At 44.3% G+C, this 26,686-nt stretch overlaps 1 long non-coding RNA gene across 3 annotated transcripts in view; it reads left to right on the top strand.

Moving 5' to 3' along the window:
• Window positions 1–26,686, top strand: part of LOC131407920 (uncharacterized) — a 171,921-nt gene that overhangs the window by 101,309 nt on the left and 43,926 nt on the right. For all 3 annotated transcript variants that reach the window (XR_009220687.1, XR_009220686.1, XR_009220685.1), the window contains exon 3: window positions 24,074–24,182. This is a non-coding gene — a long non-coding RNA (uncharacterized LOC131407920). The remainder of the gene's footprint in view (window positions 1–24,073; window positions 24,183–26,686) is intronic.

The following is a 26,686-nucleotide window of genomic DNA, read 5'->3' as shown; positions in this document are numbered from 1 at the left end:
CAATCAAGGAAAAGTAAAATTATGGAATGTTTTGGGAAACACTTCTGCTTTCTCTAAATCAAAATGAAAATGGCTTTTTGAGAACCAAAAGCCATACTGAAGTTGCTTAACTCCTTCTTCTTTGTCATCATAGCTGACACTTATTATATATGAGGTCTAGAGTGGGCCCAGCTTTGTGCTAAGTGACTTGCATGCTTGAGGTCATTTGATCAATGCTTTGGGGGAGTTAATGTTATCCCATTTTACAGATGAGAGTGCAGAGGCTCAGAGAGGTTAACTAACTGCCCAATGTTATTTAACTGCCAGGATTTGAACACAAGATGCCATATTCTCCTCTCTTAGCTACCATGCTCCCTGCTTTCAGCTCATCCCTAAACATGAAGACCCTGTCTAGAGCTTGTGTTTTGTGATTTTGAGATTTTGCGGACCCCACTTCCCCAGAATTAACTCCTTTGGTGGCTTGGAGAAGAGCCAGGACTCAGCAGAGTAGAGGCCAGGCGTTTATACCTTTACTGATGACTGATTCCTACTCCCTCAAAAAAACATCTGGGCCATATACAGATGTGGGGCTTCCTCAGAGCTCCATGTCCTGGCTGAGCTTCAGCCATGAAGGATGACAATGACAGAGGTACCCCATGACGACCTGCTTCCCTCCTGCCTCATTTCCCAGACTACTTCCCTCTTGGGAATAGAGACCCTCTCTCAAAGTCCTTAACACCTAACAAACAGAACTGAACCATGGCCTCTGATGTTGGATAATTTCTGAAGCCCTGTAGCCTCATGGTTAGATGATTAGGCTCTGGACCTACAGACTTGGACCCTAATTTTGACTCTGCCCTTTATAATTTGCAATCTTGGGCAAGTTACTTATTTTCTCTTGGCCTCAGTTTCCTTGTTTATAATAGGACAATCACAGTCTCTTTACAGCACAGGTTCTTGTGGGGATTAAATGGCATATTGACGCAAAATGTTTAACATTGTGCTCATTAAATATTATCTTCTAGCTTATCCTAAAGTTGAGGGAGTTGGTGATATTAAGCTGTCTGGGGCTATGCTTTTGGGGTAAAGTGATGAGCTGGGGCATCACTAGAATGCAGAGGAGGAACACAAATGATGGAAGTAATAAGTAACAATAATGCTCCCTTACAACAAGTGTAGCACATTGCAGCTCACAAAGTGCACACATATGCGCATACATATACACATATATAGCCTTAGTTGATCCTTGACATGACCCTGGAGCGTGAGGAAACCATATCATATGATGTGTTACTGAGGCGGTGGAGGTGTTTATCTTGAGGGGTACAGGAAAGGAGATGAGAATTACCTTCAGATCTGTGGGAAGAGGGTGGACACTTGGGAGGGCAAACCAAGAACTATGCCTGGGGATGTGTCTTTAGTTCATATGCTGCATTTTTAAAGTCAGAGCAGACCAAGTGTGAACACAGCTACCTGGAGGAGGTGATGAGTATCTGTGTTCCTGGAAGTACGGAAGCAAGATGCATGTGTTACACAGCGGCCATCCCGCCCAGCCCTCTAGCTGTCTTAATTGTGAGAGCCTAGGATTCTGTCAAATTGCACATGATTAACTCAACAGGTAGAAAATGATAATCCTAAGAGTCTTGGACAGCTGTGATCTCTCTTCACCTTTCCATCCTGGCACAGGCACGGCTGCACCTTTATAATAAGATTAGAACAGCAGGAATGTCATTTCTGTGAGGTTGGGGAAGCCAGTCTGGTCTGCCAGCAATCTCCTGACTTGAATTCCACACATGCTTCTTGCCACCCTTGGTCCTGCTGTGCTGGACTGGGAGAGAGATGGGCAGAGATGGGCAGAGGGTGATGGGAAGTGTGGGCTCTAGCTGAATGCCAGCCAGTGGGAAAGGAGCATGTGGTAGGACAGATGAGAAAAGAGCAAATGGCATTGCACCTGCAGGCGGGCTGCTGGTGCTCTGTGGGGGCGGGGAATGCCAGGTTGAAAGGAAATGGAGCTGCTGACACCTGTCTCGGGGTCCAAGAGCTTCTGCGGATTTGACCATTTAATGAGCCTTGGTTTTCTGCTGCAAGGCAACAGGTAGAGCTGCATGTAGAGAATTTGAAAGCATTATACTTCTGAGATATATTTCTTGAACTGAGTCATTCATTATTAACTCATTAATTTATTGAGCGCTGAACATGTGCTAGGCCTGGTGAGATAGTGGAGTGGGAAGATTTTTGGGGTTGTAGTTAAAAGTCAAGTTGGCCTTGAGCAACCCATTAAATCCCTCTGGGCCTCTATTTCCTCATCTGTAAAATGGGGGTACTAGTGCCTGCCCTGTGCCCCTCATAGGGTTATTGTGAGGCTAGAATGAGGCCATATGTGTGAAAAACATTTTGCCAACTGGCCCCGCAGCAACCTTTTCTTTAGTGGGTATGGGAGCAAAGAGAGGATGATGAGTAACTGATTTTCACTGTAAATCCACATCTCTGAAAAACAGACCAGGAGCTAGTTTACAAGGTCATGATTCTGGGTTCTTAATGAAGATTCAGCATTTATCTTTCTGCCAGTCTGGGGTAAAGGGGAAGTTTGGAGCCAGACAACTCTGAAATGCAAACCTGGCTCCACCAACTGGCAGTTCTGTGACGCTGGGCAAGTTGTTTAACCTCTCTGAGCATCACAAGTGAAAACAAAGATCATGACTGCCTCAGACCATTTTTAGGGACATTAAAGGAGAGAGCATATATAATGCCATCACACAGAGACGGGCTTATAGAAAGTTATCTGTACCCGACGGAGACCTCTTGGCGCCCCAGAAGCCGAATAACCTGATACTCTTCTGATCAATATTCTTTAAGTGTTTTTCATCATTACACAGAGGACAGAGTACATGCTGTTAGGGAAATGGTAGCACCATCTCTATTTGCATGTCCCACAGAGGAATGCAAACGGCTCTTGTTAACTCCTTGGAAGGCATTTCTTGCAACCATCTGGAGGGCTCTCCCTGACGGCCTTCTGGCGAGCAGAATTGTTGCTACCTCCTTAAATTTCTGTGGATGGCAACAGAAACCTGTCCTGTCAGATCAACCTTTAGTTTGGTTCTGCCTGCAAACAATATTTGTTTCCTTCTTTTCACCCTTGTTTATGGGGCCAGCCCTTGGCCAAATGCATCCTCAAGTGAGCTGATACACGCTTGTACTTTTTCCCTCCACAAAAGGGGTGTCGCATGGCCATCATTGTCTGGGGTCATCTTTTGATAGAGGGCAGAGACCATGAGTCAGGAGGGTCATCTTCCAATCCCAGCTCACTTGCCTTTGCTCATGTGAATTTGGGCAAGTCTCTTGATCTTCCTAGGCTCAGGTTTGAATTTATACAACGGGAATGCTAACCTCCACTCTGTCTCCCATTCAGGACTTTGCTGTGGATCAAGGCAGGCCATAGTTATGAAAGGGCTTTGTGGCTGCAGAATTCTGTGGCAACATGAGAGGTTATGATTCCAGAGCCACCGTCATGTTAAGCAGAAGAATCAAATAGAGTGAGTGGAATTTTGTGTACGAGCCAGAAGGGTGGGAATAGGTTTTACAGGGACTTTCAAAAGCACTGCTGCTTGGCCTGGCTGGCCTGGCTGGCCTGGGGCTCAGTACAATTCGCCTCCATCACTTTTCTCTTTACATACTCTCATTTATCTATGCATCCCCCCTCACGACCCCATGCAATTTATGCATTCAATGTGTTTCTTCCCATCAAAGGCAGTGCGTTTAGCGCAAAGTTGACAGCCAACTGCAGGTGTCCAATCCCTGCTGCAGAACAGAAATAAACATGAACAATAAAAGCTCCCCTTCTCTCCCTGAAATGATTCAGAGGGAGACCGGGGAGGAGGTGGGGGAGAGAAGGTAGAGAGACACACTCTGCTTAATATACTCTTCCAAGGATAAAGAAAATAAAATTTTATGGACAGTAAGGAACCCCTTTGAGGCCTTATTGCTTTCTTAACACCAAATCTTTTTCGGAGAAGTTTCACTTATTTCTGAGTTACCAGTCACAGCACCCCCCAGAAGACAGGTTAGCAGGAAAGCATTTTTTCCCCTGCCAGCAGAGGAGAGAATGGAGGACAGAAGTCAAGATGGTGACATGGGTGCCTCAATACCTGCAAATGGGTTTGGACAGGAAAAATTTAAATTTGGTCAAACTAGTTTGAAACCAGTTGCTAGCCATAGAAATAACTGGTTAGATTTCAATTACTGACTTTCTTTGTCTCATTTAGTTATTATATGGGTCCTCGCTGGTCACTGATGGATGAATCGGAATTCCTGTGGTTGCTAGAGATAGAAATCTAACTCAAAGTAGCTTGGGCAAAAGAGGCAATTGATTAGCTCTCATCACTGGGAAGTCTGGGTAGGGCTGGCCTCTGGAACAACTGGGTCCAGGGACTCAAGTGACATCAGGACACTTTCCTTCCATCGTGCATCTCGGCTTGGGAGATTTGGCTTTGTTCTCTGCTATTGCAGGGAAACTTTCTCTACATGCTTCAGAAGATAGCCCTTGGATACTTTTTTGCTTGGTCTCAGAATGTAAGGCCCCCTTCTTGTTCAAACTCCAGATTAAAAAAGTCCCAGGGAAGGATTCTGATTGACCAGACTTGGGTGACAAGATTATGTCTAGCCCAATCATCGTGGCCAGGGCAAAAAGGGACTATCATTGCTTGGGGCAGTGGTGCAGGGAAGGGCAGGGTACTACGACTGGCAGAGTCCCCAGGACAACATGATTACAGGGCAGTAGGAGCAGCTCCCCAAAGGAACGGGAGGTTTGCCAGGTTGCCAAAAACCACAGATGTCTCCTGCCAGTACTGCACTCATTTCTTTCTAATGGTTTTCCAATAGCTGAGAACTTAGCTTTTGTATCATTGCTAAATGGTTTCTAAGTAGTTCATTAAACTGATTACTCAATCCAATTAAATTAACAAATTTTTTTTTTTTCCTTCCTAAATGAATTTGCATGTGAAGGCAGGACCTCTAGGTCACAATCCATTTTTTTCAAAGAAAAACTGAAATGATTTTTTTTCTGATCATAGTTTCAAGGCAAGATGAAGAAAACGATAATGAACTATTTCGTTTGTTTAAAATATATAGATAATTAAAGTTTTTTTTTAAAAAATCCTTTTTTTCTCCCTGGAATTATTTAGATAACTGCTTAATCTTCCACTTCAAACTCCGGTTATATTCAACCTGAGGCTTCTCTGCTTAATAACCAAATTCTGTCTCTTCATGACTACTTTTTAGGTATGTAATTAAAAGAAGGGCTTCCTAATAGTAAAATTATGACATTTGCCTTCAGTATCCTTTAATTTTCCATTCTGAATTCTTTGCCTACCTCCCTGTGTGCCTACCCTAGCCTTCAAGTGCCTCTTCACTCTTCCTGTCAAAAGCTGTTATCCAGAAAACAGCTCGTGGAGCCGGCCCAGTGGCGTTAACGGCTAAGTGCACACGCTCCACTTTGGTGGCCTGGGGTTCGCAGGTTCGGATCCCAGGCATGCACCCATGCACTGCGTGTCAAGCCATGCTGTGGCGACGTCCCATATAAAGCAGAGGAGGACGGGCACGGGTGTTAGCCCAGGGCCAATCTTCCTCAACAAAAAAGAGGAGGATTGGCATCGGATATTAGCTTAGGGCTAGTTTTCCTCACCAAAAAAAAAAAAAAAAAAGAAAAGAAAACACCTTGTAACAGATATTTAAACCCCGTTTGACCTTGCCAGATATTTCTTGCCTACCAAGAACCTTTACAAAGAAATATAACAACTTTGTGGAATAAAAGAATTTGTACTGGATAAGGAATTTTGGGCATACAGTAAACATCAAGGAAATGTTTTTGGTTGGGGGAAAATTTAGTCACTATCCGATCGTGAAATCCCATCCTGTAGGCATTTGCCTACTTTATTTAGATTTGAGACTAGTCTTGATTGCAGATTGCAGTCTTTGATTGCAGATCATGGTCCAGTTTATCCAGATACACTTAACTAGCTCTACAGGGCTAGAAATAAAGCCAGATATTGAGTTTCAGTGTTGTCTGAGTGTGAGAAGATCTCTTTGCTGCATGCAAAGTACCCTGGACTTTGAGCCAGGAGAGCTAGCGTCTAGCTAGTCTTAGTTTAACCAGCAACTTACATGACCCTGGGCAAGTCACTTACTCTCTAGGGCCTCAAGTTCATTTATTTATAAAATATAGTTGGATAAAATAATGATTAGATGATTTCTAAGGTCCCTACCAACTCTTATGAACTTTTCTGAGTGTCATTCATTTATGTAACACATGCATCCGGTGGAAGTGCAATTATCTCTCCCCAGAATATGTGAGCATGAAATCAGACAGTGTTTGTAAAATGCCCAGCACAGGGCAGATGTTCAACAAATGGCAGTGGTAACGTTTATCAACATTAATTATTGTACTAGCTAGTTCTTGTAACTTGGTACTCCTGGACTGATTATGTGTGTTGTTTTGTTGTTGGTAACAGGAGCTTTACTGTGGCAATAGTCCAAGTACATGCACATAGAGTCCTTGTATGCATCCAAGGATCCTTTACCATGTGATACATACATATATACTATTGTCAACATTTCCCATAGGCTAAAAAGCCTACCCTCCTCCAGGAATTGAGGAGAATGTTTTACTGTAGCATGGATGGTGAATATGTTGCAAAGAAGCTGTCCTTCCTTATCTGTGCTTGTGAATTCACTTACGAATCCATCGTGGTTCCCTTCTACTGAGTACAAACTGGGCCCAAATCCTTCGCATCACGGGTGTTTGGTGGTACAACACCAATTGGTGCCTAGAAATCACTGGCTCCTTCTCTTGTGACTTCCTTGCAGAGGCAAGCAAGTGCCATCTATGGGTGGCAGGTTTGCCCCCTTCTGGTAGTACCCTACCGGGGCTTTTTACTGAAAACTGTCATGAGGACAGCTGGCTTCCTACGGTCTGCTGTGGGAATTCCTCTCTTGTAGGAATCCACAATTCTAGGTGGATAAAGTTCTACTTCTACCTCTCAGCCCCAGTTTGCTCAGGTATAAAATTGGGATGGTAATTCTGCCTCACAAGTTTACTGCCATGAGGATTAAATGAAAGGATGGTGTAAAGTGCCTAGCACAGAGCCTGGCACATAGTAGACACCTACAATATATCAATTTCTTGCTAAATTCAATACCTGATATCTAAGTGAATTTCTTAGCCCCCCAAATTTTAACTTCCTATTTCACGGTGGATTAATAGCGCCCCATGCCCGGTCCAGCCTTCTCTTCACTGTTGTCGTTGGCCAATGTGGTGCCAACTACATTGGGTACTTGCCCTTTCCCAAACAAGCCCTGCCTTCGTGCCCTGGCTTGTTCTGTTTGCCTTCTTTGAATGCCTTCTCTTCTGTCTCTGGCTGTGTAACGCCTATACACACTCATGCAACACACAAATGTCATCACCTCCTTCCTTTATTTCCCTAGGCAGAAGTGATCTCTGCCTCCTTTGGACACCAAAGAGCATTTCAGCTCTACCTCTGTCATTCAACAAATATTGATTCAGGATCTCTTAAGTACCAGACATTGTGCTGGGGCAGACGAGGGTCCTGGTTTTGTGAATGTGTATTCTAGATGGGAAGAGGCAGACAAGAGGAAAGTAAACAAGATATTATTAGGTGGTGATGAGTAATGTGAAAGTGAGTGACTTCAGAGCTAGTCTGAATAGGGTGGAGGAGGACGGCTCTTCTGGGGAGATGGCATTTTGAGCTAAGACGTGGATGATGAGGAGCCAGTCTTGCAAATATCTGGGTGAAGAGGGTTTCAAGCCAAGGAAACAATGGGTGCAAGGGCCTTAAGATGCAACTAAGCATAGCATGTCTGAGGAACAGGACAGAGGCTGGGATAGCTGGAAAATAGTGATCATGGGGGGAAGTGTACGGAATGTTATCTCTTCAGAGCCCCCTTTTTAGAGGTTGGACACAGGTGATGTGGGGCAGGTGGAAGACTGGACCCAGGCACTTTGCCTTTTTTCCATCTACCTTCGACCTTGTGTTATATTTAATGGTGTTTAGGCGTCTTATTTTTCCTTCCTGACCATCAACTCTATGAGGGACAAGACTTTCACTTATTTGTCTCCTTATTCCCCATGACATCTACCTGTGGACATGGGTGATCATTACCTATGTTTGTTAAAAGGAAGAGGGTATATTGTGAGATAAAATGAAGCTCATCTAGTCTTTTGGGGGATGGATATGGCTCACCTGTAGGTCTCTCAACTGGTCGTGGCTGCAGAGCCACCTGCAGAAAGATACTGGGCAGAATGTAAATGACTCCTGCAAGCAGAGCCCCCTGCTGTTTCCTGAGCCATGACCTGTTTGCTCCATCTGGCTGCCTGATTGAGTCTCCAGCCTTGCCTTCTCTGGCCTGTCTAGATTTACACTGTGGACCAAACTCTTCTGACCTCAGCTTACTTCCCTAAACTCAGCTTCTTCGTTGCCTAAAATTCATGTAACTATTGATCTTCTCTGATGGTTCACCTGATCTGGGATCCCTGCCCTTTTCCTATTTAGCCTTGTCTTGCCATCATCCATATCCCAACATGATATTGGGATGCTGTAATTATATAAGACAGGGTTTCTCAACTTTGGCACTGTTGACATGTGGGGCTGGATAATAGGATGTTTAGCAGCATCCTTGGGTCTCTACCCTCAGTTGTGGCAACTAACAACATCACTGGACATTGCCAAATGTTCCAGGGGAGGCACAAAATTGCTGCTGGTTGAGAACCACTGACATAAGGCTACAACTCAAATGGACCTTAGAGATCAGTTAGATTAATCCCCCTTCTCTCATTTCACAAATGAGGTCACTGAGGGCCAGAGTAGGGAAATGAGTTCCCCAAGGTCACACTGCAAATTGGCAGTGATGTAGGAAATAGACTTCATATCTCTTCAGTCTTAGTCCAGTGCTTTTTCTTAGCATGATGAAATCTCCTTACAAGGTGGTTAAGTAAAGTGGAAAGGTAATGACTTTGGAGAGAGAGAGACTTGGATTAGAACCTAGGCCAAGTCATTGGTTGCCTTGTGACCTTGGGTTCTGAACCTCTCTGAGCTTCCATTTCCTCTTACGTCAAATGGGGGTGATAAACCCCCACCTTACAGTATTGTTTTGAGGACTAAATGAGACGTACGTGAAGCCCTAGCATCTCACCTGGTATGCAGTTAGTGCTAAGCAAACGCTGGTTCCCTGCTCCCTTGCAGTGCTATAAAAATGGCAAGCATAATATTGAGGAGAAGTTGGAGTTGTCACAAGTAGGACTCAGAGTGCCTGTGGAAGATGAGGCTGACAGGCAATGCTTTCTGGTAGACTAGGTTAAAAATGCGGGTCGTGGAATATAGTGTCTATAATGGAAACAGCCAAGTAGTTTTCCAGTTTGGAAAATAACTGCCTGTGTTGAAGGCTGACTCACTTGGCAAAGTTGTTCCCTCCCCCCTTTCCTGAGGAGGTATCTCTGACGATTGCATATTCTCTCGAATGTCCTGTGTCTCTCTCTTCCCCAGCAAAATGTTGTTATTACAAACATTCCTAGAGACTAAAGGAACATTAGAGCCCAAGTTGGGTCTGTGTCTTTTCCTTCTCTTCGATCAGATGGATATAATGGCATTTTCTCCCTTGGGACCATGGAGATTTGACTGCCAGCACATAACCTGGGTTCTGGTGTTGGTCAGATACCCCTAATATAGTGCTTTGTGATTTTCAAAGAAGTTTTTATGAACATTTTCTTTGATCCCAGGATGGCCCGATTCTAGTGGTTCTTAATCCTGGCTGCACATTATAATCACATGAGAGTTCAAAACAAAACAACAACAACAAAACGATGACAACTATGTTTGCACTCAGAAAAATTATATTTGGAGATGCATCTTGGGCGTTGGTGATTTTGTTTAAAGTTCTCAAGGTGATTCAATGTGCAGTTAGGGTCAAGAATCACTGCCTCTTTTGATACCCGATGTCCCATTTCTTTGATGAGGAAAATGAGGCTCAGGGTAGTTAATTTTCTTGGCCAAGGTTATAAGGAAGGAAGGAAGAGAACCCAGGTACTATAACCCTAATCTACCGGCCTTTCCTCTATAGCACGTTGCTTCTCTACTCATGTTGTGATCTTGGGAAAGTAGCTTCTTACTCAAGAACCTCAGTTTTCTTATCTGTAAAGTGGGCTAGTAATGGACCTCCATTGACATTTTTTCCTAGAGAGAACATTAGCATTTGGTAAGGAAGGAATTTGCCATCTTGTCTCTTAGTTAGGATAAGTTAAATTGATTTTTTATATTATTTCAGCGAAAGATATTCATGCTCATTTCTGTATGGCCTTGCTGACCCCCTTTTAGTACAAATTAGAGTGTTATTGATCAGATAACCTGAATAGGGCTATGATATGTGTTTCAACTTTCACACCTGCAGCATCTCCTTGACAGCGGTTTGTCCCAACTCCAGGGGCAGTCTAATACCACTATGGGGATACTTTGACCATTAGGGACTTCTTTCTTTAGCTGAGCCTAAGTCCATTGCCCTGTAACCCCAAGAACTAATCCTGGTCTTGTCTACACAGAAAGATAGCTCCATTTCCCCAGGACAGCTCTGAGGACCCTTCCCCAGGCTGAATCAACTATTCTGCAGGGGACTTGCTTTTCGGTCTCCTCCCCAACCTGCTTGCTGCTCCCTAGCCTGGATCTATTTTAAAGGGGCTGAAAGGGACTCTTTTCCCATTTTTGCAATCCTGTCTGGATTAGTAATCTCTCATGCCCCAAGAGGGCAGACTGGCTTTCCCAAAGTTGTGGCATGTATAGCTTTAACCATTCTGTTTTCAGTTACTCTGGCATAACAGGAAGATAGATAACTGCTCACCTGTTATTTTCCTGGCCACCAAGCATCATGGCCTGGTTAACAGAGAGATGCGTAATGTAAAGGCTTTGGATTCAAGCAGACCCGGTTCAAATCCTGGCTCTGTCACTTATAGGACTGTGAGCAAATTATGTCATCTCTTTAAATCTGTGTTTCTCATCTGTGAGGCCCTACCTTAGAGGGTCACTGTCATGATATAGAAGGTATGAAGTGTGCTTAACACAGTAAGTGCTCAATACAAGGTAACCTGTGCTCTTATAGCCATTATGATAATTGTCCCAACTATTTGATAGTAAGATGACAGAGATCAGCTTTCTCCACATGTCAGCTGGTGTTAAGCGCCTCTTCACTCAGAGGCACTCTACATGCTGGAGGTGACTGCAAGTGGGTGCGATGACTGGAGCGTCATACAAGTCTGCTAGCTCCCCTCCCTTCCCCCAGCCCTTTACTACCATGGAAATGTCACTGTTAGAGCTTCGTCCATTTATTTTAGACCTCTGATCCCTGTTAATATACAAAGTTTCTTGGTAAAGAAAATAGTTGAATTTGTTCCTAATCATCAGTATCTATGTGTCAACATGTGTCAGATCCTTTACAGAAAGCCCACCTTGCTTGAGCAAAAGAAAAGCTTTCAGGCAAGAATGAGGGTCATGTGGTCTGAGGACCAAGATTATCCACTTATAAGATGGGTCTAGATTTGGTTTTGGTTGTGACTCTGTGCACATCCCAGACGCACCTGGACTCCAGTTTGGGGATGTCTGGGAGACATTCCCTGTGAGCCATCCAGTTCCCTAGAGATGCTGTGACCACTGCAAGTTAAACCCTGCTTCTTATGCAATTGAAACTGTGGCCCTTGAAACCAAATAGCACTCTTTGTCTTTGTTTGTTATCCTATTTGGATGAGTAACTCACAATGATCTAGTTCAGCTAAAATGACTTGTTTGTGAGTCAGGCATAGTGGTCACCATCAAAAATGTACTGGACTTAAGGTCAGCAATTAGGAAATAACATAACCTCTAGAGCTGTGGCTTCACAAATGGCACAAAAATGGAATGGACAAATATGAAAAGTAGATAATGGATCCACAGTGATTTAATTCTCGGTGATATTTTCATTTTATGCAAATACCAAAAGAAAAAAACCTGGCTACTTGAAAGAAAAACAGGAAGCAAAAATATATTTAGTGTTTGATCAAGCAAAAATCCTTTCACACATCTGCCAAGAGAGTTAAAACAAATATAGATGTTAAATAAAAAGCCCAGGTACCAAAGAGCAAAATTTAATGAAAGCCAGAACTGTTAAGTATGGATTCCTGTTGAGAAAAATGTCAACCTCTTTCCGAGTTTTCCCATTGCTCTATTTTTAAGAAAAGTGTAGTAAAAATACATAATACAAGTTAACTTTTTTTCTTGCTTTTGTTTTCCCCGTTACCCCTCCATTGATGAAAAGCATCTTCCACTGGAGTCTTGGACTCCCACGTAGCATAGACCCTCATTCCTGGCATAGATGGTCTCCCCCTATGGCATCATGTTACTGGCGCACTCAGTGGCTGGAGAGGCATCTTACCAGGCTAAAGGCAAAAGGTCTTTGAAGCATGTCGATGGTACAGGGTAATTTCCAACTCCTCTGAAATGCAGACTCCCTAATGGTGGGTCATATCAGATTCTGCAGTGGTAGGCTAAGGGCTGAGAAAAATCTGGTGTGAGGGCAGGGGCTGGTAAGGACATCAGCTGGCAGTAGTGAAAAGTGAAAATCCATCTTGAGGGTCCTGCTTCATGTACCACGCCCACATTGACACGCGAGAGACTGAACAACAACACTTGAGTTGAGAGGGTGAAGAGTTTGATTTTGGGATGGTTCTTTGCTATGGTTGATAAAAGGAGAATGGGAGAGACATGGAGATAGTGGGTGTCCACTGAGAGAATCCACAGATGAAGCCAATCATGCCGCACCTACTCGTAGTTAGGCTCCAAAACCTTTAGTTTGTCAATTGCTAATGATAACCCCTAGCAGGGAAGACTGGATAGAAGTAGGGGGTAAGGAAACAAGCCAGAATATGGTTATCAATAAAAGCTAATGACACATGGCACGCACTGAATCACGCACCTAGGAGAGTGGCTGCTGGAGAGCTGGAAGCCAATTGCACCAAGAATGAGAGTTGGGATCTCCAAGAAAGCTATGTGTTGGGAACCCCCTCTCCTAACCAAAGTTACAGTCAGCCTGGGCTCCTCTCCATGAACCCTGCCACTTCTCCAATCTTGCTTTAGTTCAGCTTTGTAGTCACAATCATAGGCTTGTTGATTCTGGTCATTGGAATACAACATCCTCATTCTGTTTAGCCAGGGGGAAGGCCAGCCTCCTTGGGTTAGAAGTTGGAGTCAGGGATCTTAAGGTTCCCCCAACGTCATTATCAACTTAACCCATCTCCCTATCGTTCTTCAAATAATTCGCCCTCGGGCATTTCACTTTCTAAAGATGACAGAATGTTATCTGGCCACGTTATAAAACAACACTTTTATATAGACATAAAAACCCAAGTTCTGCAGGTCAGCAAAACACTAAGCTTCATATTTGGTCTCTCAAACCTAGAACAGGGCATGCCATAGAAGGTTCTATTGCTTGTGGGCTTCGATGAAGCTTCCTCTTCCAAAATTCTTTCATCACCTTTCTTTCGCACTTAGCTCACATATCATTTCCCCCCATATGAGAGGCTCTGAAGAGAAAGAGAGTCTACTCCATAATGGGGTTCCCGCTCAGATGTTAAGCAAATGAAAAGTGAGAATCACAGGCGATATCTCCCTGTCAGCTGTTCCCAAGGCTCTACTTGGTTTAGGAGGCCAGTTGCCTTTAGCTACCAGAGTGCCTTTGAGCTTGAGCATAGTCAGAAGGACGTACTTCTCAGGGCTGAGGCTGACTCTGAGAAGAAATATACCATTTCACCTAAGGCCTATGGGATGGCTCTTACACGTTAAAGGAAGTTTTATCTAAGCCTCCAGCAATAACTTCATGAGTCCTCCTTTGACTGCACATCTGCCTTTGCCCTCTCTGCCACCCTCAGTCTGAGTTGCTTTTCATACACATTCCCAACTAAATCAGTGCTTAGGCAGTGCCCCATCTGGGGAAGGCAGCCCACTCCTCCAACAACATCCGTCTCCATCCATGGCTTGGGGCTGAGGAGCAGAGGGTAACTTGGAAAGCTCCCATGGCGAATTAGTTGGAAGGTTGCTGTTTCCCTTTTGCACGCTTGTAAGGTGGAATGGATCTTAAATCTCCAATTTGAAAACTGAAGAGGGATGGGTAGGGAGTTGAGAATAAGAAGTAAGGAAAAGGAAGGGGCCTAACAGAACCTGCGAACCATGGATATTAGTAAGAAAAAAAATATTGCACACACTTAGACACATTAACAACTGAATTAAAAGAAAATGGTACAGTTTCCTCATTAGTGTTCCAGTGACTGCATTTTCAGAGACATAGGCTCTATTAGACAGGGTTATTCTCCCCTTATTGCAGTACAGTGTTATTTATCATCCTCACTTAGCAAACAAAAAAGGGTGAAAGAACATTAAAAAAGGAAAAGAGATAGCAAAATGGTTTTTCAATTCTTCAGGAAAATCTGTTGAATTATCCTCCTTGTGGTCATGGTGGTTGGTGGTGGTTGCGTTTCATTTTTGGCACTGAAGGGTTTGGGATGGGGCTGGGGGAGCCCAAGCCTGCTCCCCAAGGGGTCTCCATCTGCTCCAGTTATAATCCTGTGGCTCCCAAGGGCATCCCTGAACTGTGGCTCATGCAGGGAATCGATTGCATGGACTTGGGGAAGTCGTGGCTGACCACTCGGCCATTCTCTCCACTACCGCCACCGCTGGCTCCTGCCCCACTGTTTCGGGGAAGTGTCGATGTCCGTATGGCTTCATTGATGGATTGCTGTGGGATCAAACAGAAACCCTTTTCAGGAGGACCGGGGGTTCTTCCCCGGGTCCTTGGCAATGATTAGCAAGGATAATGAATCAACACTGGACTTAAAATGTCACCCCAACTCTCCTCCCCATCCAACTCCTTTCCTGATCTCTAATGCTAATCCTGACTTGCCATGAACTCACAAAACTGTCTTGTGGCTCTGGGCAAGTCTGATCCCCTCTCTGGACCTCATGTTGTCTCTGTGTAATGAGGTGTGCTAGACTGGGTTATCTCTAAAATCCTTTCTGGTTCTTGTATTCTGTGATTTCTGAAGGTGGACTATTACCATGGTAGTATTGATGATAAGAAATGTAGCAAAAGGACCAAGTGGAAAAGCTCTGGAAATGCGGTTTAGGAAACTTGGATTTCAGTTCTGCTTCTTACATCAACTAGTCGTGTGACCCTGTACATATCTCCTTAACTTTATAGACTTTTTAAGTCGCCATGTTTGTAAAATGTGATTATCTATGTACCTACAGACTTTTATAAGCAAGAATGGTGCTACTGCAGGAAAAATGATTTGAAATGTTAAAAAAAAAATTGAGGGTGTGTTATTGTTGGATTAAAATTAAAAACTATCTCTGATTTACTTCAGGAAAAGTGCTACCCTACCTTTAGCAGCATGTGTTAAGGGAATGTAGGACTAGTTTGAATAATATAATAGGCAAAATCTAACTGGAAAGGAGCATGTGCTAAAGAAAATAAGAATGCATCCCAAAGATCATTTTCTGTGTGTCAACTGCTTCCCATCAGCATGTATAACCTGCACTTCTAGATTGAAACATCAGATCAGTGCTGCTAAGCTTGTGATTTCTAGAATGCTGGAATTCTACATATAACAGGCACTCCAACAGTAACCCCGGGATCAGATGAGTTAGGTATAATGTTCAAGATCTAATCTGGGATTAGAACCATATCCTATTAGAGAAGAGGAAGGGTTCTGTTCCGATTTCCTTTGGAGAAAGAAACTTTATGACATGAAATCCAAACCCTTATCTCTTCCTGTGACTTCTCACTTCCCATTAAGAGATACTTGTAGAATTTTTGAGGTGGGGCTTGGTTTCTTGGTGGGAGTTAACACGGAGGAGAAGGATTGCCTATGAGTTGGAGGTTTCTTTCTCTGAGACAAACCCTATCCATCCTTCAAGGTTCATTCTGTTCTCACCTTCTTGAAGCCATCCTAGACTGTACCAGCAAGTGCTGGCCTCCCTCAGCCTAGTACTCATACATTATACATTCTCTTGTAGTGGTTCTGCTTCAGGTATGTACATTTTGTCTTAAGAGAGCTGACTGTCTGGAGGAGGGCAAACAGCCATGTCTTCTCAATCCTTAGTTATCTCCCGGAGTGTCCAGCATGTAGTTAGATGCTTCATAAATGTTCTTGAATTTGTCTAAGAAAAGCCAACCACATAGGATCCTTCTGAAAAAGTCTATGGCTTTCTTCTTTGCACATTGTCATGATTCTAGTGATCAGAGAAGTCAGTCAGCCTACTGTGGCCAGACAGACATAAACAGGGCGGCTTTCTGCTATATGATGCTGGGAGTATCCTCTTATTGGCAATTCTGACAGTTTTTTTAAATGTTCTTTCTTTTAAAAGCCATGATTCAGACAGATTTGCCCCATATGATGCTCCACCCACGCAGGTTCTGTCTCTACTTCAAATCCCCAGAGTTGATTTTCCTACATTCTGTCTGGTTGTCCTCCTCTGAAAAGGAAGTGTGACCTGGATTGCATTCTTCTAAGTCAAGGCCAAATAAATACCACTGTGATGCTCTAGGGGGAAAATGTGAAGTGAACATCTGAAGAATTAATGGTTACTTATTCTCACCTAAAGAATGTTGAAAAGAAAATAACTTTTTATTTGTGTGTGTGTGAAATGTGGAAAGTTCTATAGATTAGCTTGGAATGTCTATTTTGTACGATTTTTCTCTACCAAATCCCTTTAATTAAAAAACAAAGTTTAAAGTTCACACAGATCACCTTGGTCTTTGTTTCTCAAAAGGTCTCGCATATTCCCATAACATTCCATTGACGTTGGTGGTACTTGATGAATTTGTCTCAAAGAAGATCGGTGGCACAGCTAATATTGCCTATCAAAGTATGAAATAACTTATCTGGGCATGTAGCTAAAACCCTCCAATGTTGTGTCATTAAGAATTGGTTTTCCAGGAAGCTGAGGGCTTCTCAGAGGTCAATGACTCCATACTCCTATTGAAAGTAGGTACTGCCTGCTTACTGGCTCCCTTTCTAATACATTTATGGGCTCTCAGGAGAGGAGATGAATAGAGTCAAAACTTTGGAGCAGAAAGCAATGCTAAAAATGACTATATCACTAGTTCTCAAACTTGACTGCACACTGGAATCACCCAGGGAGTTTTGGGAAAAAAACACTGATGCGTGAGATCTACCCTCAGAGATGTTGACTTAATAGGTGTGGTATGTGGCCTGGACATCTGGAGTTTTAAAAACCTCCCAGGTGATTCTAATATGCAAGCAAGGTTGAAATACACTGATCTAGTTTATTTGATTCACTTTACAGAGAAACAGGACTTACAACCAACTTGCTTAAGGTTACAGTTACGTGATCTAGTGCCAAAGTGGATGACCTTCGGTTCTTCCTACCCCCTGTAGCTAAGCTGTCATAAGCTGATGTCATTCCTCCCCATGCCTCTGGGAAATGTGGTTCTCCCTTGTCCAACCTTGACACACCAGTCATTCTTAAAGTTCATCCTTTGAGTTGTTGTTTTGAAATTGATACTCAGGGAGAAAAGGGTGAGTAAAAAGTCCAACCTCAAAGTCCCGTAAGTTGGCTCTTCAGAGATTCATTTCTCTAACAGTGATTATATCCTAACCTCTCAGCCACTTGCTTTTCTAAGAAGAGTCTGCCTAGCCTCTGCACATCATAGAACATCCCAATAAAAGCTCAAACCTCAATAATGACCTCATCCTAGCATACGTGCTAAGAGCCAGAGTGACTGCTTGCTGTGGAGGATGCACATCAAGTTACCAAGTCCCTCAGCTGCTCATTAATTCCAGGGAAATGTGCAAAGCCTCAATTGCTGTGGCTTAAACACGGCCTGTGCTAGCACAGCCACATACAATTATGAAAGGTCATCGGCTCTCCTGGGGGTAGGCGCGGCTGGAGATTATTTTCCATGGGGAGCAAGGTGGTGAATAATAAAGACCCTGGTTGTCCTTAATATCAGGCAAGGACTCAGGTTCTGGTCTTTTGTCCTAGGCAGAGAGGATGGGTGGAGGATTTGAGACTTCATTCAGTTTGGAGTGTGTCTCAGGTTATATATTGTTTCTAGTATATGACAATTTCAATTATACTTAAATGATGTATACTCTCTGAGTCCCCAACTCTCACATGTTCTCCTCTTCCCTCTGTCTTCCTGTGCCCGGGTTTCCCTGGCCTGCTTCCCATTTCTAGGCAAGAGTTTTGGTCTTTGGGACTCTGACACTTGTGGATCCTTTGCCAGCAGCTCACTTCCCCTGGTTAATTCCTTTCATACGTCAAGTCTGCTAAGCATCAGTGTCTCAGGGAAGCCTCTCTGACCTGCTCCCATTCCCTGATCAGGACTTGATAGCACCAGGCATTTTTCTTCATAACACTCATTGAACACACGTAAGTATTTACTTATTTTCTGTCTTCTCCATCAAATCATCCATTTCCTGAGAACAGAATCTGTGTCTGCTTTGTTCCTGACTGTATCCCCAGTGCTGGGCAATGCCTAGCATACAGTGGGGCTCAGTGTGTCTTTGCGGAAGGAATGCCTGCAAAGTGTCTTCTCACTGTCCCTGTGACACTTGCTGTGTGTCCTGCTCATGTGACACATCAAAGGGAAAAGGAATTCAACAATGCACAAGCAAAAGATTACATTCCATGGACAGCCTCAACAACTGGATTACAAAAACCTCAGGATAAGGGCTGCATCTTACTTGGCTATGTGCTGTGGCTGGGGCTTGAGAGGACACACAGAAGGTACTCAAAATTATCTGTTGCCATGTGGTTGGTGGGAGAGAGAAATTTAAGAGAAGTGGCTTGGCCAGCACCAAGAACCCAGCTTTGCAGAGGCCATGTTGGAGGTCTAATTCCCATTCCTCCAGCTCCTAGCTTGTGTGACCTTCCTAGGACATGCTACTTAGCTTCTCTGAGCCCCTATTTCTTCATTTGTAGGGTTGCACTCACAAGACATTACAGGGTTAATGAAAATGTATATAAAGCACTTTGAACATGGAAGTTACTAAAAAGATGTCTTTCCTTTTTCTCTTCCTTTCTTCTTGCTCTCTCCTACCCTTCATTCCCTTTTATGCCTCCCCTCCTCTCCTCTTTCTCTCTTCCATGCAGGGTGGGAAAGGGCTCCTTGAACACTGTTGAGAAATAAGGGGCTGGCCCTGAACTAGGTTTAGGGGCTCAAGGCCTTAAGAGTTGGCCAAATACTGTAATTAAGGAAAGAAACGAAGGAAGTTCTCACCAAAGGCTCTTGTCACCATCAGTGTGGGCCTCTGTGTGAGGTTGGAGGCTGCGCTTCTGAAAAGAGCTAATTGCCTTTGGAGAAGACAAAGCACAGAATAGTAAAGAGGACTGCAAAACTGGAAAGTCTGAGAGGTAAGCAGAATGTGTTCCACTTGTCTCCCTTGCATGAGAGAGGAGTTGATGGAGCTTTGAAAATTAAGGGCCAGGTTGATTAATAAAGACAGTAGAAGTATCTTTTCTGCTGTTAGAAGATTAAAAATTCTACTAGGAGCCTTGGTGAGTTAGGCAGAAGTCATGCCAACCAACGGAATTAATTATAGAAGATTGTGGTGGAAGACCTTGAATTAATGATTGCAAGAGATCCTGACGTTGGCTTCTGAGAAATTCAACGTCTTCTTTGCAAAGGGAAGGGTGCGAATGTCTCCAAGAAGTTATGGCACGACTCAGCAGTCTTTTCTAAGGATTTTTGTCTTAACATGAATGTTATGACTTCAGTGGTGAAGGTCAACATTGTCCCCATTTTAAGAGGATCCCAGTCTTTAGCCACCCTGGGTACCACCACCTGGCACTGACCATGATTAGTGGGAGTCATGGAAGTCTCACAGGAAGGGCCGGAAGTCCAGCAGGTTTCCTGCTTGGTGGATGCCTGGTCTCATTAGATTTTCTGAGCACAAATAGATGAGGCCCAAACACTTTGGATGATGTTGTTTGTGCTTCCAGGCTGGATAGTTTTGGTGGTTGTATTTGCTTAAACTAACAGCAGCTCCCTCCCCTGCCTCACCTCATCCTCTAAGAGATTTTCTCCTCCGGATACAATTCCACATTAATTTTACTAATACTTACCCTATGTGTGCAGGATGTTCAAAGAGAAATCAGACACAGCTTCTTACCTTAAGGAACTCAATCTATATAGCTCAACAAACCTAGGACATGTAAGAAGGAGCAATAAAAGGAAAGTCTTAAGAAGGCCCTAGCTAGCCACTAATAATAATAAGAAAAATTATTTGGAATGCTAGTTATCACTGTTATTATTTATTGAGGGCTTGCTATGGCCAAGGCATTTTGCCAAGCCCTTTGTATTCATTTTTTTATATAATCCTCACAACAATTTCATGAGGTATGTACTACCACTAGCTCGATTTTAAAGAAAATGAGGATCAGAGAGCTACTGAAACTTGTCCAAGATGACACAGTTAAGGAAGAGTCTCCACAGCCTGTGTTCTAGACCATTCCACTGCACTGTCTCCTAGGGGAGCAGTGAGAAGGCGCTCTTGAGGTGTGTACTGGGCCAATCCTGGGCCCCTGGTTTGGGTCCTGGTCCATGGGAAGGTTTTGAGGGGTAGTAAAGGTTGTTGTAGCTCACTTAGCTCTTCTCCTATTCCCCTCTTTGCCTCTGGAGTGGCCTTTCCTTACTTTGGAGGGTAAGATAGGAGAGTCTTCAGGCTTACGCTTTGGATGGAATAGGCAGAGGAAGCTTTGTTTAGGTTCTAGGAGACCTCGTTGTATCCAGCCAAGCTCCTTGGAGGTCTACGGGGTTTAGCGTCTGAGGCTCATGCTTTTATTGTGCTTTGTCCTTTCTGAGAGGAGCTGGTGGTGAGTGAACTGGTCCAAGGTAGGGCTGAGGCATTCCTAAGTCCCCTGACCAAATACCATCACTACCATCCCTTAATTGTTCCTTGTTTTTATATCTTAGGGAAGTTGCCTTTTAAATGGATCCTATGGGACAAGAAGATCAGGAGAGGGATTGGCCTGAGTAAAGGCACATGGGTGGGAAGCAGGAGGTGGGTGGCTGGAGTATGGAGTACCTAAGGAAAGCAGATTGCCTGGGAGGGGAAAGTAGGCTGGAGCCATGTTGTGGAAATGCTGAATGCCAGGACAGAAGGTTTCAATGACAGGACAGAGGGCCTTCCTTCCCCCACTCCCACTCCCTGTATACAGAACTGAATACTGAGTTTCTAAACAGGGGAAGCAAATGTCCAGCAATGTCTTCTCCAAGAGTGACCCTGGAGGTATTGTAGGGCTGATGGCCCATGACAGGGAGGGGCTGGGCAGGAGCAATTACCTGTTGAAAAATGGGCTTCTTATGGCACAGTCTAGGAGAGCAAAGGCTGCCAATGAATCTTCTTAGTCTAGTCAAGCCATGGTAACAGCCTAGGGTACATCGCTCAGAGTGACTATGCTTCTCTCCACTTCTGTCCATTTGAATCTCTCTTGTTCTTCCTCTTAATTTCTGCCTCTTGCCAGAAGCCTTCTCTAATTTCTCCCTCCTCTGTATTCCTCTAGGCCTTCCCATGTGTACCATATGTTGCTTCACTGAGTGATTTTTCTGTGCCATTCTTTGTTGAAGGTGCCGACAGTCACAGATTATATCTTAGTCCTCTCTGCCTCCTCAAGATGTCTTGCTCACAGTGGGGTTCACATGATTACTACTTCCCTAAATATTTTCTTACTGAAGCTAAATGATGAAATGGGAGGGGTCTTGAAGGTCATTTAATCCAAACTCTTTGGATACTTGAACCTATATCCTTGCCAAGAGTTATTCAGCCTCTACTTGTATACCTCCAGTGATGGGGTGCTTACTACTTTTTGGGATAGTCCTTCCCATTTTTGGGTAGTTCTGAAGAAAAGTAGATCTCACTTATTGTGTTAACTTCTGTTCTCCATAGCTTTAGTCACTAGTTCTTGTTGTACACTTGTGACCCCACAGAACTAGTCTGTTTTTTTCCTGCCTGAAAAGTCTTTGTATTTTTACAGATAGCTCTCACATCCTCTGTAATTCTCTTTTCCAGTTAGTTGCCCTTAGCTATATTTGATGTGGTTTGGGGTCATCTAATGAACCTGCTCACCCTTCTCTGTGCATGATCCTCTTTGTCAAAGTCCATTTCACAATGTGGTGGCTAAGAAAAGACCTAATTCACCAAGCATGGCAAGATCATCTATTTTGCAGAGGCAGACACCTCCTCCCCTATTTTGGGAGCTACACTTCTGTTAATCCAACCTCAGAGAGAATCTACCTTTGTAGCAATCACTCTTGCCTCACACTGTGTTGTCTGTCACTTAAACCCCTAGCTTTTAATCTCACCACCCCATCTCTGGCTGATGCAGTTGTTTGCTCAGCCTTATGTTTACCTGACACACCCCATCTTCCTTCCTTTCTCACAGCTGCCTCTTTCCCTGTCACCTTTCCTCGTAACAGCTTTCTGCCCCCTGCCTCAGGCTGACCTCAACCTCCTGTCACTCCCCACCCTTTCTAGTAAAGGGACTCCCAGGAAGCCCAGCTGTATCACAGAACAGGTTGGGAAAAAGGCCTGGGAAGACGAGGCCACCTTCATCCGCTTGGATTCGCTACGAGATTTGTAGCAGAACTCGATTAAGGCAACCAGCATGGCTAGTCCAAGTCCTCCAATCAGGATGTAGAACACGCCCGCCACATTGCTGAGGCTCAGAGCACTCGTCTTGTCCTAGGAAGAGCAGGAGGGGGCGGGGAGGGGAAAGAGCAAAGTGAGCCAGGAGGCTAGAGACCATCCACTTAACAGCATTTTTACACACATACACTCAGCCCCATCACCCTCTTTAACGTTCATAATAGTTGGAAAGGCTTTTTATTTATTGACAGAGTGTTAAACATTCCCCAGGAAAAAATGTGTGTGTGTGTATAACAATTTTCCAAGCATCCCTGATTGTGTTCAATTTATAATTATATTTTCTCCCCTCCTTGTTGTCTGTTCTAGGGTGGGAGACACCACAAGAAGTTGAGGGCAGCTTCTACCAAGATCTGCACCTTTGAGCATACCCCATTCTTTCAGAAAACCGTGTCCTTTCCTTTTCAGCTCAGTTCCTGCCCCTCATCCCCTCTGTTGCTCAGCAACGCATTGGCCTCACTTGTTTTTGTTTCTGTGCATTTTTCTGGGAGTTGGTACTTATAATGAACTTTCCCCTAGATGTGCATTTGATTTCAATTTAATAAGACAGTTATTGTACGTATAATAAAGACCAACAAATGTATACCTTTAACTTACTGCTCTGAGTCCCAATTTAGGGAAAAAGAAAACTGGGAGGCTAGGAAGAGTAAAAAGGCACTGAGCTAGAAACATGGCTCTATTAAGTCCTAATAATTATGCTTAATTGGTGTCATTTTTCTGTTGGAGGTGCTTGCTAAAAAACACTGCAGGCAGACTCAGGTGGCTGAATTTAGAAATCTCTGTTGCCTGTAGTGAAAGATCTTGCACTGGTTTTGGAGAAGCAGGGTCATGGAGCTGGGTGCTTAATTCCTAGGGGCCTGGGGACAGGCACCCATGTTCAATAGGAGGTGGACAGAGCTCACCTTGTGGAGCCTGAGAAAGGCCATCAGTCATAGGCCAGAGACCTCCTTCAGAAGTGAGGGATGCTCTCCACCTCCTGAGTTCTGTCACCTCCAGTGGGGTTCAAAAGTGGGGGACTGAGTGACAACATCTTCTCACGTGGTGAGAACCACCAAATAAAGCTGGTGGTCGTGGTGGGAAGTAATGGCTCAGGAAGAGGGGAAACTGCTCAAATTCTTGACCCGGGCAAGGGAACATCTTTAGATCTTGGAAGAATCCTCATCCCCAGATGTCATGGTGGCTCTCACACCTTTGTTTACATTGTTTACTCAGATACATCAAGTTTCTCATTGAATTACAATGAAATGTACGCCTCAACTGACACAGGCACAACCATGGTTGGTTGGTTGGTGGCACTGGAAAGGATATAGCTTTTACACCTCTCCATGTGTTCTTTTTCAGGTGGGATGTAGGCGAGCCACACAAGGGCTGGACTCTTTTGCCCTAGCGACTCCTTGGACATCTGCCTATTAGAATCTGGGTGTGCAGACAGGGGTCTGTTATTGACCAGGTCAGTGGCCTCTGCCCTAGTTCTACTTGGTGCATTGTACAGGATTCAGCACGGCTGAGCTTGGGGACTGCAGCTGGCAAATAGCAGCATGCTTTCCCTCCCCAGAAGCAGCCTTGGCCAGCAGAGCTGTAGGATTATCTAAAGCAAACCCCCTCGGTGGCTTCCTGTATTGCTAAAGCAGATGGCTCTTGAATATCGGTTACACTTGGCAAGGAATATTCTGGCTTTGGAAGCAGTGGAAATGATTATTCAAAGAGGGTAGAATGTTTCCTGCTCTGGTATAATGGCCTGATAAGGGAAATATTCAAAAATGAGTTTTGTGCTTGGTTCAAGTGTTGGCTGAACAAGTAATTCCCACTTGGCGTGATTTTCCAGAAGGCTCAAAATGTCTCCCTGTTTGTTGTTCAGGAGGTCTGTAATTCTGCCTCTGGACAGCAATTCTTCAGAGTCCTTGGAGGACTTATGGTCAGCAGAAGCTCCTGTGAAACTCTTCTGCGTGGCCAGGGCTAGGGGTGTGGTGGGGAGGCATCTTAACGCATTATCAACTCACACCTTAGAAAAGAGTAGTTGACAATGATGCGCAGAGGGAGTGGGGAACAGACCTGGGGGAAGGCAGTAGACAAGAAGGCTGGGAGGTAAGGAATGAGTCCTGTTGATTTCACAAGCTGATAAGCCCTTCAATAGCTGAAGTGTACCTTGCGTCCTTGGTCACCAAGGCTGTTTGTGTTTCCTTTCTCATGGTCTTTCCCAAGTTGGCCTTGGTTGTGGATTGCCTTCAAGGGTAAGGGAATGGTGGTCATCTTTTTTTGTTACTATCTTCAAAAGACCCTAAGAGGGCATCTGCCTCCCTGGCTGTAGAAGATAGAAAAGGCGGAGTGTCCACTTCTGCTATATCTGGGAAGGAAGTAGGGTCAGATCTTCACATAGAAGTACGGGGAGGGAGCATATTCTATATCAATGCAGAAGGACAAAGGTCCAGTGACTGAGCATTTGATTATGTCTGGAGGTGGAGAGCATCCCTCACTTCTGAAGGAGGTCTCTAGCCTATGAACATGGCAGTGTATGTGTGTGTGGGGACAATCCCATACAAGCAAAGAGGATAGCCAGAAGAGGACCGCCACCTATTGCAGGACACACAGTGCCACTGATCCTTCTTTATGTCAACACAATTCTGAAGTAACAGGGATCAGGGAAGACCTCTAGAATAGAGGGGGCACCTGTGCCCTATCACCACCAATAGCAGAAAGCAAACTTAGATGTAACACAACTGTCTAAATTTGGCATAGTCTGATAGTGTGTAAAATGAAGGGCTGGTGTTGGTGTCTTCTTAGCCCACATAGTTGAGAATTTACATTTAGGCAAGGGTTTATGATTTCTCTTATGTGAGCCATTAGCTTTTTGATAGCAGCAGATTTAGTTTTTTCAAAGGAGGCCCAAGGCCACCGTCTTCTGTTCAGTTGCCGTTACTAACTCTCTTCGACTCACTCTGTTGGAATATGATGGGGTGTCCTGAAGCAGGGACAAAAATCTCTTTTATTTAAGGGCCAGAACTCGGATTCCTTCTCTGGTGCATAGTGCCCATACACGAGGAGGCTTGCTCATGAACTTGTGTACAGATAGCTATGTTCATGTTTCACGGACAAGCTACACGCTTCCCAGCTATGACCAGGGCAAGGGGGAAGATGGAGTTTGAGTCTTCTGGGAACCCGTCTGGGAACCCCGTTCTCCTCCCATTCCGTAGCAGCTGTGCTGACAAAAGCTAGGCAGCTTGTCAGTGGGAGTGAAAAAGTCACAACTTGTCTCCTTCTAGGGGGTGGAGGGGAGAGAGTGACAGTATTGAGAAGAGTGACAGGAGAAAAGAAAAACAAAAATTCCATCTTTCAGGATTGTTAGGCTTGTTGTTATGGTGACCAGACCCCCCCCTTCTTCTGTTCCCCTTAACCTGTTGTTTTGATTTGCCACCTCCTTCATGTAGAAGGGAGATGTTTTCTTTTTCATATTTTTCCTTGCTCTTCCCACATAACTGCGGGACTGTCCCAAACTCCCTCTGTGTTTCTGAGCCAACATCTCTTCTAATAACGTGGGACCAGCTCGAGTCTTTGTGAGCTTTGAGTCAGGCCTGAGGCAAAGAGACCCGAAGCTTTTTTCACAGCATAAGTAGAAAGTTTTATGGAGAAGCCAAGGCCTGGCCATAATAAGACCAGTCCCTCCCACGGAGACTGGTGCAGCCCGTCATCCAAGGCCTGTTAAATCTGGACCAAGCTTCAGGTTTCTCCAAATGCTTCCATTCCGTCCTGGTAAGAGTGTGAACTCCTACAAAGGAAGGCTGTAGCTTCTGCTCTTCTCTACATTCCGCAGGAATTCCACACATTTTCTGATGTGTGTACAACTGGAGTTTTGGGGGCTGCCTGCAATCCTTCCACATGCTGAATCTGTAACCCGACTTTGTCTTTCAGGCCATGGGAAGAGTCCAACCCTTCTTCCACTTATTAGCCTTTCTGCTC

This window comes from Diceros bicornis, chromosome 1, assembly GCF_020826845.1.
Source record: "Diceros bicornis minor isolate mBicDic1 chromosome 1, mDicBic1.mat.cur, whole genome shotgun sequence".
In the NCBI taxonomy this organism is placed as follows: Eukaryota; Metazoa; Chordata; class Mammalia; order Perissodactyla; family Rhinocerotidae; genus Diceros; species Diceros bicornis.
Note: the sequence above shows the minus strand (reverse complement) of the source record. Positions and strands in the feature narration are given on the sequence as shown.